This window comes from Calliopsis andreniformis, unplaced genomic scaffold, assembly GCF_051401765.1.
Source record: "Calliopsis andreniformis isolate RMS-2024a unplaced genomic scaffold, iyCalAndr_principal scaffold0030, whole genome shotgun sequence".
Classification (NCBI taxonomy): Eukaryota; Metazoa; Arthropoda; class Insecta; order Hymenoptera; family Andrenidae; genus Calliopsis; species Calliopsis andreniformis.
In genome coordinates this window covers 2,187,132-2,201,275 of record NW_027480439.1, presented here as the reverse complement: position 1 = coordinate 2,201,275, position 14,144 = coordinate 2,187,132, and positions in this window count along the sequence as shown.

Sequence of the window (14,144 nt, the reverse complement as noted above, 5' to 3'; positions counted from 1 at the left end):
TCAATCCTCAATCCTCAGACCTCAAACATCAATACTCAACCCTCAGTCCTCGTCCTCAATCCACAACCATCAATCCTCAATCCTCAATATTCAATCATCAATATTCAATCTTCAGTCCTCAATCCTCAATCCTCAATCCTCAATCCTCAATCCTCAATGTTCAATCCGCAATACCCAATCCTCAATCTTCTATCCGCAATCCTCAATACTCAATCCTCAATCCTCAATCCTCAACCATCAATCTTCAAAGCTCAATACTCAATCTTCAATCCTCAATCCTCAATCCTCAATCCTCAATCCTCATTCTTCAATCCGCAACACCCAATCCTCAATCTTCAATCCTCAATCCTCTGTCCTCAATTCTCAATCCTCAATCCTCAATCCTCAGACCTCAAACATCAATTCTCAACCCTCAGTCCTCGTCCTCAATCCACAACCCTCAATCCTCGATCCTCAATCTTCAATCATCAATATTCAATCTTCAATCCTCAATCCTCAATCCTCAATCCTCAATGCTCAATCCTCAATCGTCAATCCTCAATCCCCAATCCTCAATCTTCAATCCCCAATCCTCAATCCTCAATCCTCAGTCCTCAATCTTCGATCCTCAATACTCAATCTTCAATCCTCAATCCTCAACGCTCAATCCTCAATTCTCAATCCTCAATCCTCAATCTTCAATCCTCAATACTCAATCTGCAATCCTCAATCCTCAGTCCTCACTCCTCAATCCTCATTCTTCAATCCTCAATACCGAATCCTCAATCCTCAATCCTCAATCCTCAGTCCTCAATTCTCAATCCTCAATCCTCAATCCTCAGACCTCAAACATCAATACTCAACCCTCAGTCCTCGTCCTCAATCCACAACCCTCAATCCTCGATCCTCAATCTTCAATCATGAATATTCAATCTTCAATCCTCAATCTTCAATCCTCAATACTCAATCCTCAATCCTCAATGTTCTATCCTCAATACGCAATCCTCATTCTTCAATCCTCAATCCTCAATCCTCAATCCTCAATCCTCAATCCTCAATCTTAATCTTCAACCCTCAATACTCAATCTTCAATCCTCAATCCTCAATCCTCATTCTTCAATCCTCAAAACCCAATCCTCAATATTCAATCCTCAATCCTCAATCCTCAATCCTCAATCCTCAATGTTCAATCCGCAATACCCAATCCTCAATCTTCTATCCGCAAACCTCAATCCTCAATCCCCAATCCTCAATCCTCAATCCTCAATCCTCAATCTTCAATCCTCAATACCCAATCTCCAATACTCAATCCTCAATCCTCAATCCTCAATCCTCAATCCTCATTCTTCAATCCTCAACACCCAATCCTCAATCTTCAATCCTCAATCCTCAATCCTCAATTCTCAATCCTCATTCCTCAATCCTCAGACCTCAAACATCAATACTCAACCCTCAATCCTCGTCCTCAATCCGCAACCCTCAATCGTCGATCCTCAATCTTCAATCATCAATATTCAATCTTCAATCCTCAATCCTCAATCCTCAATACTCAATCCTCAATCCTCAATCCTCAATCCTCAATCCTCAATCCACAGTCCTCAAACCTCAATCCTGAATCCACAATTCTGAACCCTCAATATTCAACCCTCAGACTTCAACAATCAGTTGTGAATCCTCAATCCTCAATAGAATATCCTCAATTCACAGGTTTCAATACTCAATACTCAGCCTGCAATCTTCAAATCTGTATCCACAAGCATCAATTCTCATCACTCAACCCTCAATATTCAACGCACAACCCTCAACCATCAATACTCAATACTCAACCATCAATCCTCAATTCTCAATACTCAATAGAATATCCTGAATTCTCATGGTTCAATACTCAATCCACAATATCCAATAATCAAATCTCAATCCTCAAACATCAATTCTCAACACACAATCCTCAACACTCTGTCCTCTCTCTTCAATCCTCCATCCTCAATCCTCAATCCTCAAGCGTCAATCCTCAATCCTCAATCCTGAACCCTCAATCCTCAGTCCTCAAAACTCAATCCCTAGTCCTCAATCCTGAATCCCCAATCTTCAGCCCTCAGTACTCAACAATCAATTGTCAATCCTCAGACCTCCATAGAATATCCTCAATTCACAGTTTTCAATACTCAATCCCCATTCTTCAATCTTCAAATCTCAATCCACAAACATTAATTCTCATCACTCAACCCTCAACACTCAGTCCTCAATCTTCAATCCTCAATCATCAATCCTCAATCTTCAATCCTCAATACTCAATCTTCAATCCTCAATCCTCAATTCTCAATCCTCAATGCTCAATCCTCAATCGTCAATCCTCAATCCTCAATCCTCAATCCTCGGTCCTCAAACCACAATCCTGAATCCTCAATCCTGAATCCTCAACCTTCAGCTCTCAGTCCTCAACAATCAGTTGTCAATCCTCAATCCTCAAGGGAATATCACCAATTCACAGCTTTCAATACTCAATACTCTATCTGCAATCTTCAAATCTCTATCCACAAACATCAATTCTCATCACTCAACCCTCAACACTCACTCTTCAATCCTCAATCCTCATTCTTCAATCCTCAAAACCCAATCCTCAATCCTCAATCCTCGGTCCTCAAACCACAATCCTGAATCCTCAAACCTGAATCCTCAACCTTCAGCCCTCAGTCCTCAACAATCAGTTATCAATCCTCAATCCTCAAGGGAATATCATCAATTCACAGCTTTCAATACTCAATACTCAATCTGCAATCTTCAAATCTCTATCCTCAAACATCAATTCTCATCACTTAACCCTCAACACTCAGTCTTCAATCCGCAATCCTCAATCCTCAATCCTCAATCCTCATTCTTCAATCCTCAACACCCAATCCTCAATCTTCAATCCTCAATCCTCAATCCTCAATCCTCAGTCCTCAATCCTCAATCCTCAGACCTCAAACAGCAATACTCAACCCTCAGTCCTCGTCCTCAATCCACAACCATCAATCCTCAATCCTCAACTTCAATCATCAATATTCAATCTTCAGTCCTCAATCCTCAATCCTCAATCCCCAATCCTCAATCCTTAATGTTCAATCCGCAATACCCAATCCTCAATCTTCTATCCGCAATCATCAATCCTCAACCCGCAATCCTGAATCCTCAATCCTCAATCTTCAATCCTCAATCCTCAATCTTCAATCCTCAATCCTCAATCCTCAATCTTCAATCCTCATTCTTCAATCCTCAATACCCAATCCTCAATCTTCATTCCTCAATCCTCAATCCTCAATTCTCAACCCTCAATCCTCAATCTTCAATCCTGAATAATCAATCTCCAATCCTAGATCCTCAATCCCCAAACCTCAATCCTTAATCCTCAACCTTCAGTCCTCAATCCCCAGTCCTCAATCTTCAATCCTCAATGCTCAATCCTCAATCCTCAATCCTCAGTCCTCAATCCTCAACCCTCAAACCTCAATCCTCAACCGTCAGTCCTCGTCCTCAATCGTCAACACTCAATCCTCAATCCTCAATCTTCAATCCTCAATACTCAATATTCAATACTCAATCCTCAATCTTCAATCCTCAATCTTCAGTCCTCAATCCTCAATCCTCAATCCTCAATCCTCATTTTCCAATCCTCAATACCCAATCCTCAATCCTCAATCCACAATTCTCAATCCTCAATCCTCAGTCCCCAGTCCTCAGACCTCAATCCTCAACCGTCAGCCCTCATACTCAATCCTCAATCCGCAATCCTCAATCCTCAATCCTCAATCTTCAATCCTCAATACTCAATCTTCAATCCTCAATCCTCAATCCTCAATCCTCAATCCTCAATCCTCAATCTTAATCTTCAACCCTCAATACTCAATCTTCAATCCTCAATCCTCAATCCTCATTCTTCAATCCTCAAAACCCAATCCTCAATATTCAATCCTCAATCCTCAATCCTCAATCCTCAATCCTCAATGTTCAATCCGCAATACCCAATCCTCAATCTTCTATCCGCAAACCTCAATCCTCAATCCCCAATCCTCAATCCTCAATCCTCAATCCTCAATCTTCAATCCTCACTACCCAATCTCCAATACTCAATCCTCAATCCTCAATCCTCAATCCTCAATCCTCATTCTTCAATCCTCAACACCCAATCCTCAATCTTCAATCCTCAATCCTCAATCCTCAATTCTCAATCCTCATTCCTCAATCCTCAGACCTCAAACATCAATACTCAACCCTCAGTCCTCGTCCTCAATCCGCAACCCTCAATCGTCGATCCTCAATCTTCAATCATCAATATTCAATCTTCAATCCTCAATCCTCAATCCTCAATACTCAATCCTCAATCCTCAATCCTCAATCCTCAATCCTCAATCCACAGTCCTCAAACCTCAATCCTGAATCCACAATTCTGAACCCTCAATATTCAACCCTCAGACTTCAACAATCAGTTGTGAATCCTCAATCCTCAATAGAATATCCTCAATTCACAGGTTTCAATACTCAATACTCAGCCTGCAATCTTCAAATCTGTATCCACAAGCATCAATTCTCATCACTCAACCCTCAATATTCAACGCACAACCCTCAACCATCAATACTCAAAACTCAACCATCAATCCTCAATTCTCAATACTCAATAGAATATCCTGAATTCTCATGGTTCAATACTCAATCCACAATATCCAATAATCAAATCTCAATCCTCAAACATCAATTCTCAACACACAATCCTCAACACTCTGTCCTCTCTCTTCAATCCTCCATCCTCAATCCTCAATCCTCAAGCGTCAATCCTCAATCCTCAATCCTGAACCCTCAATCCTCAGTCCTCAAAACTCAATCCCTAGTCCTCAATCCTGAATCCTCAATCTTCAGCCCTCAGTACTCAACAATCAATTGTCAATCCTCAGACCTCCATAGAATATCCTCAATTCACAGTTTTCAATACTCAATCCCCATTCTTCAATCTTCAAATCTCAATCCACAAACATTAATTCTCATCACTCAACCCTCAACACTCAGTCCTCAATCTTCAATCCTCAATCATCAATCCTCAATCTTCAATCCTCAATACTCAATCTTCAATCCTCAATCCTCAATTCTCAATCCTCAATGCTCAATCCTCAATCGTCAATCCTCAATCCTCAATCCTCAATCCTCAATCCTCAGTCCTCAATCCTCAACCCTCAAACCTCAATCCTCAACCGTCAGTCCTCGTCCTCAATCGTCAACACTCAATCCTCAATCCTCAATCTTCAATCCTCAATACTCAATATTCAATACTCAATCCTCAATCTTCAATCCTCAATCTTCAGTCCTCAATCCTCAATCCTCAATCCTCAATCCTCATTTTCCAATCCTCAATACCCAATCCTCAATCCTCAATCCACAATTCTCAATCCTCAATCCTCAGTCCCCAGTCCTCAGACCTCAATCCTCAACCGTCAGCCCTCATACTCAATCCTCAATCCGCAATCCTCAATCCTCAATCCTCAATCTTCAATCCTCAATACTCAATCTTCAATCCTCAATCCTCAATCCTCAATCCTCAATCCTCAATCCTGAATCCTCAATCCTCAATTTTCAATCCTCAATACTCAATCTTCAATCCTCAATCCTCAATCCACAATCCTCAATCCTCAATCCTCAATCCTCAATCCTCAATCCTCAGACCTCAAACATCAATACTCAACCCTCAGTCCTCGTCCTCAATCCACAACAATCAATCCTCAATCCTCAATATTCAATCATCAATATTCAATCTTCAGTCCTCAATCCTCAATCCTCAATCCTCAATCCTCAATCCTCAATGTTCAATCCGCAATACCCAATCCTCAATCTTCTATCCGCAATCCTCAATACTCAATCCTCAATCCTCAGTCCTCAATCATCAATCTTCAAAGCTCAATACTCAATCTTCAATCCTCAATCCTCAATCCTCAATCCTCAATCCTCATTCTTCAATCCGCAACACCCAATCCTCAATCTTCAATCCTCAACCCTCAGTCCTCAATTCTCAATCCTCAATCCTCAATCCTCAGAACTCAAACATCAATTCTCAACCCTCAGTCCTCGTCCTCAATCCACAACCCTCAATCCTCGATCCTCAATCTTCAATCATCAATATTCAATCTTCAATCATCAATCTTCAATCCTCAATACTCAATCCTCAATCCTCAATGTTCTATCCTCAATACGCCATCCTCAATCTTCAATCCTCAATCCTCAATCCTCAATCCTCAATCCTCAATCCTCAATCCTCAATCTCAATCTTCAATCCTCAGTACTCAATCTTCAATCCTCAATCCTCAATCCTCAATCCTTAATTCTCAAGATTCAATCCTCAATACTCAATCTTCAATCCTCAATCCTCTATCCTCAATCATCAATCCTCAATCCTGAATCCTCAATCGTCAGTCTTCAATCCTCAATACTCAATCTTCAATCCTCAATCCGCAATACTCAATACTCAATCCTCATTCTTCAATCCTCAATAGCCAATCCTCAATCTTCAATCCTCAATCCTCAATCCTCAATCCTCAATCCTCAATCTTCAATCCTCAATCCTCAATCCTCAATCCTCAATCCTCAATCTTCAATCCTCAATACTCAATCTTCAATCCTCAATCCTCAATCCTCAATCCTCAATCCTCAATCATCAATCATCAATCGTCAATCTTCAATCCTCAATACTCAATCTTCAATACTCAATACCCAATCCTCAATCTTCAATCCTCAATCCTCAATCCTCAATCCTCAATCCTCAATCCTCAATCCTCAATCTTCAATCCTCAGTCCCAAATCCTCAATCTTCAATACTCACTCCTCAATCCTCAATCTTCAATCCTCAATACTCAGCCTTCAATCCTCAATCCTCAATACTCAATCCTCAATCCTCAATCCTCATTCTGCAATCCTCAATACCCAATCCTCAATCTTCAATCCTCAATACTCAATCCTCAATTCTCAATCCTCAATCCTCAATCCTCAATCCTCAATCCTCAATCCTCAATCCTCAATGTTCAATTTTCAATCCTCAATACTCAATCTTCAATCCTCAATCCTCAATCCACAATCCTCAATCCTCAATCCTCATTCTGCAATCCTCAATACCCAATCCTCAATCTTCAATCCTCAATACTCATTCCTCAATTCTCAATCCTCAATCCTCAATCCTCAATCCTCAATCCTCAATCCTCAATCCTCAATGTTCAATTTTCAATCCTCAATACTCAATCTTCAATCCTCAATCCTCAATCCACAATCCTCAATCCTCAATCCTCAACCCTCAATCCTCAATCCTCAGACCTCAAACATCAATACTCAACCCTCAGTCCTCGTCCTCAATCCACAACCATCAATCCTCAATCCTCAATATTCAATCATCAATCCTCAATCCTCAGTCCTCTCTCCTCAAACCTCAATCCTGAATCCTCAATCCTGAATCCTCAAGCTTCAGACCTCAGTCCTCAACAATCAGTTGTCAATCCTCAATCCTCAATAGAAAATCATCAATTCACAGTTTTCAATACTCAAGACTCAATATGCAATCTTCAAATCTCTATCCACAAACGTCAATTCTCATCATTCAACACTCAACACTCAGTCCCCAATCCTGCATATTCAATTGTCAATCCCCAATCCTCAATCCACAATCCTCAACCTTCAATCCTCAATAATCAATCTTCAATCCTCTATCCTCAATACTCAATCCTCAATTCTTAATCCTCGATCGTCAATCTTCAATCCTCAATACTCAATCTTCAATCCTCAATCCTCAATTCTCAATCCTCAATCCGCATTCTTCAATCCTCAATACCCAATCCTCAACCTTCAACCCTCAATCCTCAATCCTGAATTCTCAATCCTCAATCCTCAGTCCTCAGTCCTCAAACCTCAATCCTCAACCCTCAGCCCTCATCCTCAATCCTCAATCCTCAATCCTCAATTCTCAATCTTCAATCCTCAATACTCAATCTTCAATCCTCAATGCTCAGTCCTCAAATTTCAATTCTGAATCCTCAATCCGGAACCCTCAATCTTCAGCCCTCAGTCCTCAACAATCGGTTGTGAATCCTCAATCCTCAATAGAATATACTCAATTCACAGTTTTCAATACTCAATACTCAATCTGCAATCTTCAAATCTCTATCCACAAACATCAATTCTCATCACTCAACCCTCAACACTCAGTCCTCAATGGTCAACCCTCAATCCTCAATTCTCAATCTTCAATCCTCAATACTGAACCTTGAATCCTCAATCCTCAATCCTCAGTCCTTAATCATCAATCCTCACTCTTAATCTTCAATCCTCAGTACTCAATCTTCAATCCTCAATCCTCAATCCTCACTCATCAATCCTCAATCTTCAATCCTCAATACTCAACCTTCAATCCTCAATCCTCAATCCTCAATTCTCAATCCTCAATCCTCAATCTTAATCTTCAATCCTCAGTACTCAATCTTCAATCCGCAATCCTCAATCCTCAATCCTCAATCCTCAATCTTCAATCCTCAATACTCAATATTCAATCCTCAATCCTCAATCCTCAATCCTCAATCCTCAATCCTCAATCCTCAATCGTCAATCTTCTATCCTCAATACTCAATCTTCAATCCTCAATCCGCTGTCCTCAATCCTCAATCCTCATTCGTCAATCCTCAATACCCAATCCTCAATCTTCAATTCTCAATCCTCAATTCTCAATTCTCAATCCTCAATCCTCAGACCTCAGACATCAATATTCAACACTCAGTCCTCGTCCTCAATCCACAACCCTCAATCCTCAACCCTCAATCTTTAAACATCAATATTCAATCTTCAATCCTCAATCCTCGATCCTCAATCCTCAATCTTCACTCCTCAAACCTCAATCCTCAACCCTCAATGTTCAAACCTCAATACCCAATCCTCAGTCTTCAATCCTCAATCCTCCGTCCTCAATCCTCAATCCTCAACCCTCAATCCTCAGACCTCAAACATCAATCCTGAATCCTCAATCCTGAATCCTCAATCTTCAGCCCTCAGTCCTCAACAATCAGTGGTCCATCCTCAATCCTCAATAGAATATCATGATTTCACAGTTTTCAATACTCAATACTCAACCTGCAATCTTCAAATCTCTATCCACAAACATCAATCCTCGTCACTCAACCCTCAACACTCAGTCCCCAATCCTCAATATTCAAGCCTCAATCCTCAATCCTCAATCCACAATCCTCAACCTTCAATCCTCAATACTCAATCTTCAATCCTCAATCCTCAATCCTCAAACCTCAGTTCGCAATCCTCAATAGTCAATCTTCAATCCTCAATACTCAATATTCTATCCTCAATCCTCAATCCTCAATCCTCAATCCTCATTCTTCGATCCTCAATACCCAATCCTCAATCTTCAATCCTCAATACCCAATCCTCAATCTTCAATCCTCAATCCTCAATCCTCAATTCTCAATCCTCAAACCTCAATCCTCAGACCTCAATCATAAATATTCAACCCTCAGTCCTCGTCCTCAATCCACAACCCTCAATCCTCAATCTTCAATCCTCAATGCTCAGTCCTCAAATATCAATTCTGAATCCTCAATCAGGAACCCTCAATCTTAAACCCTCAGTCCTCAACAATCAGTTGTCAATCCTCAATCCTCAATAGAATATACTCAATTCACAGTTTTCAATACTCAATACTCAATCTGCAATCTTCAAATCTCTATCCACAAAATCAATCCTCATCATTCAACTCTCAACACTCAGTCCCCAATCCTCAATATTCAATCCTCAATCCTCAATCCTCAATCCACAATCCTCAACCTTCAACCCTCAATACTCAATCTTCAATCCTGAATCCTCAATACTCATTCCTCAATGCTCAATCCACGATCGTCAATCTTGAATCCTCAATACTCAATCTTCAATCCTCCATCCTCAATCCTTAATCCTCAATCCTCATTCTTCAATCCTCAATACCCAATCCTCAATCTTCAACCCTGAACCCTCAATCCTCAATTCTCAATCCTCAATCCTCAGTCCTCAGTCCTCAAACCTCAATCCTCAACCCTCAATCCTCAATCCTCAATCCTCAATGTTCAATCCGCAATACCCAATCCTCAATCTTCAATCCTCAACACCCAACCCTCAATCTTCAATCCTCAAACCTCAATCCTCAATTCTCAATCCTCAATCCTCAATCCTCAGACCTCAAACATCAATACTCAACCCTCAGTCCTCGTCCTCAATCCACAACCCTCAATCCTCGATGCTCAATCCTCAATTCTCAATCCTCAATCCTCAATCCTCAGTCCTCTCTCCTCAAACCTCAATCCTGAATCCTCAATCCTGAATCCTCAAGCTTCAGACCTCAGTCCTCAACAATCAGTTGTCAATCCTCAATCCTCAATAGAAAATCATCAATTCACAGTTTTCAATACTCAAGACTCAATATGCAATCTTCAAATCTCTATCCACAAACGTCAATTCTCATCATTCAACACTCAACACTCAGTCCTCAATGGTCAACCCTCAATCCTCAATTCTCAATCTTCAATCCTCAATACTGAACCTTGAATCCTCAATCCTCAATCCTCAGTCCTTAATCATCAATCCTCACTCTTAATCTTCAATCCTCAGTACTCAATCTTCAATCCTCAATCCTCAATCCTCACTCATCAATCCTCAATCTTCAATCCTCAATACTCAACCTTCAATCCTCAATCCTCAATCCTCAATTCTCAATCCTCAATCCTCAATCTTAATCTTCAATCCTCAGTACTCAATCTTCAATCCGCAATCCTCAATCCTCAATCCTCAATCCTCAATCTTCAATCCTCAATACTCAATCTTCAATCCTCAATCCTCAATCCTCAATCCTCAATCCTCAATCCTCAATCCTCAATCGTCAATCTTCTATCCTCAATACTCAATCTTCAATCCTCAATCCGCTGTCCTCAATCCTCAATCCTCATTCGTCAATCCTCAATACCCAATCCTCAATCTTCAATTCTCAATCCTCAATTCTCAATTCTCAATCCTCAATCCTCAGACCTCAGACATCAATATTCAACACTCAGTCCTCGTCCTCAATCCACAACCCTCAATCCTCAACCCTCAATCTTTAAACATCAATATTCAATCTTCAATCCTCAATCCTCGATCCTCAATCCTCAATCTTCACTCCTCAAACCTCAATCCTCAATCCTCAATGTTCAAACCTCAATACCCAATCCTCAGTCTTCAATCCTCAATCCTCCGTCCTCAATCCTCAATCCTCAATCCTCAATCCTCAGACCTCAAACATCAATCCTGAATCCTCAATCCTGAATCCTCAATCTTCAGCCCTCAGTCCTCAACAATCAGTGGTCCATCCTCAATCCTCAATAGAATATCATGATTTCACAGTTTTCAATACTCAATACTCAACCTGCAATCTTCAAATCTCTATCCACAAACATCAATCCTCGTCACTCAACCCTCAACACTCAGTCCCCAATCCTCAATATTCAAGCCTCAATCCTCAATCCTCAATCCACAATCCTCAACCTTCAATCCTCAATACTCAATCTTCAATCCTCAATCCTCAATCCTCAAACCTCAGTTCGCAATCCTCAATAGTCAATCTTCAATCCTCAATACTCAATATTCTATCCTCAATCCTCAATCCTCAATCCTCAATCCTCATTCTTCGATCCTCAATACCCAATCCTCAATCTTCAATCCTCAATACCCAATCCTCAATCTTCAATCCTCAATCCTCAATCCTCAATTCTCAATCCTCAAACCTCAATCCTCAGACCTCACTCATAAATATTCAACCCTCAGTCCTCGTCCTCAATCCACAAACCTCAATCCTCAATCTTCAATCCTCAATGCTCAGTCCTCAAATATCAATTCTGAATCCTCAATCAGGAACCCTCAATCTTAAACCCTCAGTCCTCAACAATCAGTTGTCAATCCTCAATCCTCAATAGAATATACTCAATTCACAGTTTTCAATACTCAATACTCAATCTGCAATCTTCAAATCTCTATCCACAAAATCAATCCTCTTCATTCAACTCTCAACACTCAGTCCCCAATCCTCAATATTCAATCCTCAATCCTCAATCCTCAATCCACAATCCTCAACCTTCAACCCTCAATACTCAATCTTCAATCCTGAATCCTGAATACTCATTCCTCAATGCTCAATCCACGATCGTCAATCTTCAATCCTCAATCCTCAATCCTCAATCCTCAATCCTCATTCCTCAATCCTCAATACCCAATCCTCAATCCTCAATCCTCAATCCTCAATCCTCAATCCTCAATCCTGAATCCTCAATCCTCAATTTTCAATCCTCAATACTCAATCTTCAATCCTCAATCCTCAATCCACAATCCTCAATCCTCAATCCTCAATCCTCAATCCTCAATCCTCAGACCTCAAACATCAATACTCAACCCTCAGTCCTCGTCCTCAATCCACAACAATCAATCCTCAATCCTCAATATTCAATCATCAATATTCAATCTTCAGTCCTCAATCCTCAATCCTCAATCCTCAATCCTCAATCCTCAATGTTCAATCCGCAATACCCAATCCTCAATCTTCTATCCGCAATCCTCAATACTCAATCCTCAATCCTCAGTCCTCAATCATCAATCTTCAAAGCTCAATACTCAATCTTCAATCCTCAATCCTCAATCCTCAATCCTCAATCCTCATTCTTCAATCCGCAACACCCAATCCTCAATCTTCAATCCTCAACCCTCAGTCCTCAATTCTCAATCCTCAATCCTCAATCCTCAGAACTCAAACATCAATTCTCAACCCTCAGTCCTCGTCCTCAATCCACAACCCTCAATCCTCGATCCTCAATCTTCAATCATCAATATTCAATCTTCAATCATCAATCTTCAATCCTCAATACTCAATCCTCAATCCTCAATGTTCTATCCTCAATACGCCATCCTCAATCTTCAATCCTCAATCCTCAATCCTCAATCCTCAATCCTCAATCCTCAATCCTCAATCTCAATCTTCAATCCTCAGTACTCAATCTTCAATCCTCAATCCTCAATCCTCAATCCTTAATTCTCAAGATTCAATCCTCAATACTCAATCTTCAATCCTCAATCCTCTATCCTCAATCATCAATCCTCAATCCTGAATCCTCAATCGTCAGTCTTCAATCCTCAATACTCAATCTTCAATCCTCAATCCGCAATACTCAATACTCAATCCTCATTCTTCAATCCTCAATAGCCAATCCTCAATCTTCAATCCTCAATCCTCAATCCTCAATCCTCAATCCTCAATCTTCAATCCTCAATCCTCAATCCTCAATCCTCAATCCTCAATCTTCAATCCTCAATACTCAATCTTCAATCCTCAATCCTCAATCCTCAATCCTCAATCCTCAATCATCAATCATCAATCGTCAATCTTCAATCCTCAATACTCAATCTTCAATACTCAATACCCAATCCTCAATCTTCAATCCTCAATCCTCAATCCTCAATCCTCAATCCTCAATCCTCAATCCTCAATCTTCAATCCTCAGTCCCAAATCCTCAATCTTCAATACTCACTCCTCAATCCTCAATCTTCAATCCTCAATACTCAGCCTTCAATCCTCAATCCTCAATACTCAATCCTCAATCCTCAATCCTCATTCTGCAATCCTCAATACCCAATCCTCAATCTTCAATCCTCAATACTCAATCCTCAATTCTCAATCCTCAATCCTCAATCCTCAATCCTCAATCCTCAATCCTCAATCCTCAATGTTCAATTTTCAATCCTCAATACTCAATCTTCAATCCTCAATCCTCAATCCACAATCCTCAATCCTCAATCCTCATTCTGCAATCCTCAATACCCAATCCTCAATCTTCAATCCTCAATACTCATTCCTCAATTCTCAATCCTCAATCCTCAATCCTCAATCCTCAATCCTCAATCCTCAATCCTCAATGTTCAATTTTCAATCCTCAATACTCAATCTTCAATCCTCAATCCTCAATCCACAATCCTCAATCCTCAATCCTCAACCCTCAATCCTCAATCCTCAGACCTCAAACATCAATACTCAACCCTCAGTCCTCGTCCTCAATCCACAACCATCAATCCTCAATCCTCAATATTCAATCATCAATCCTCAATCCTC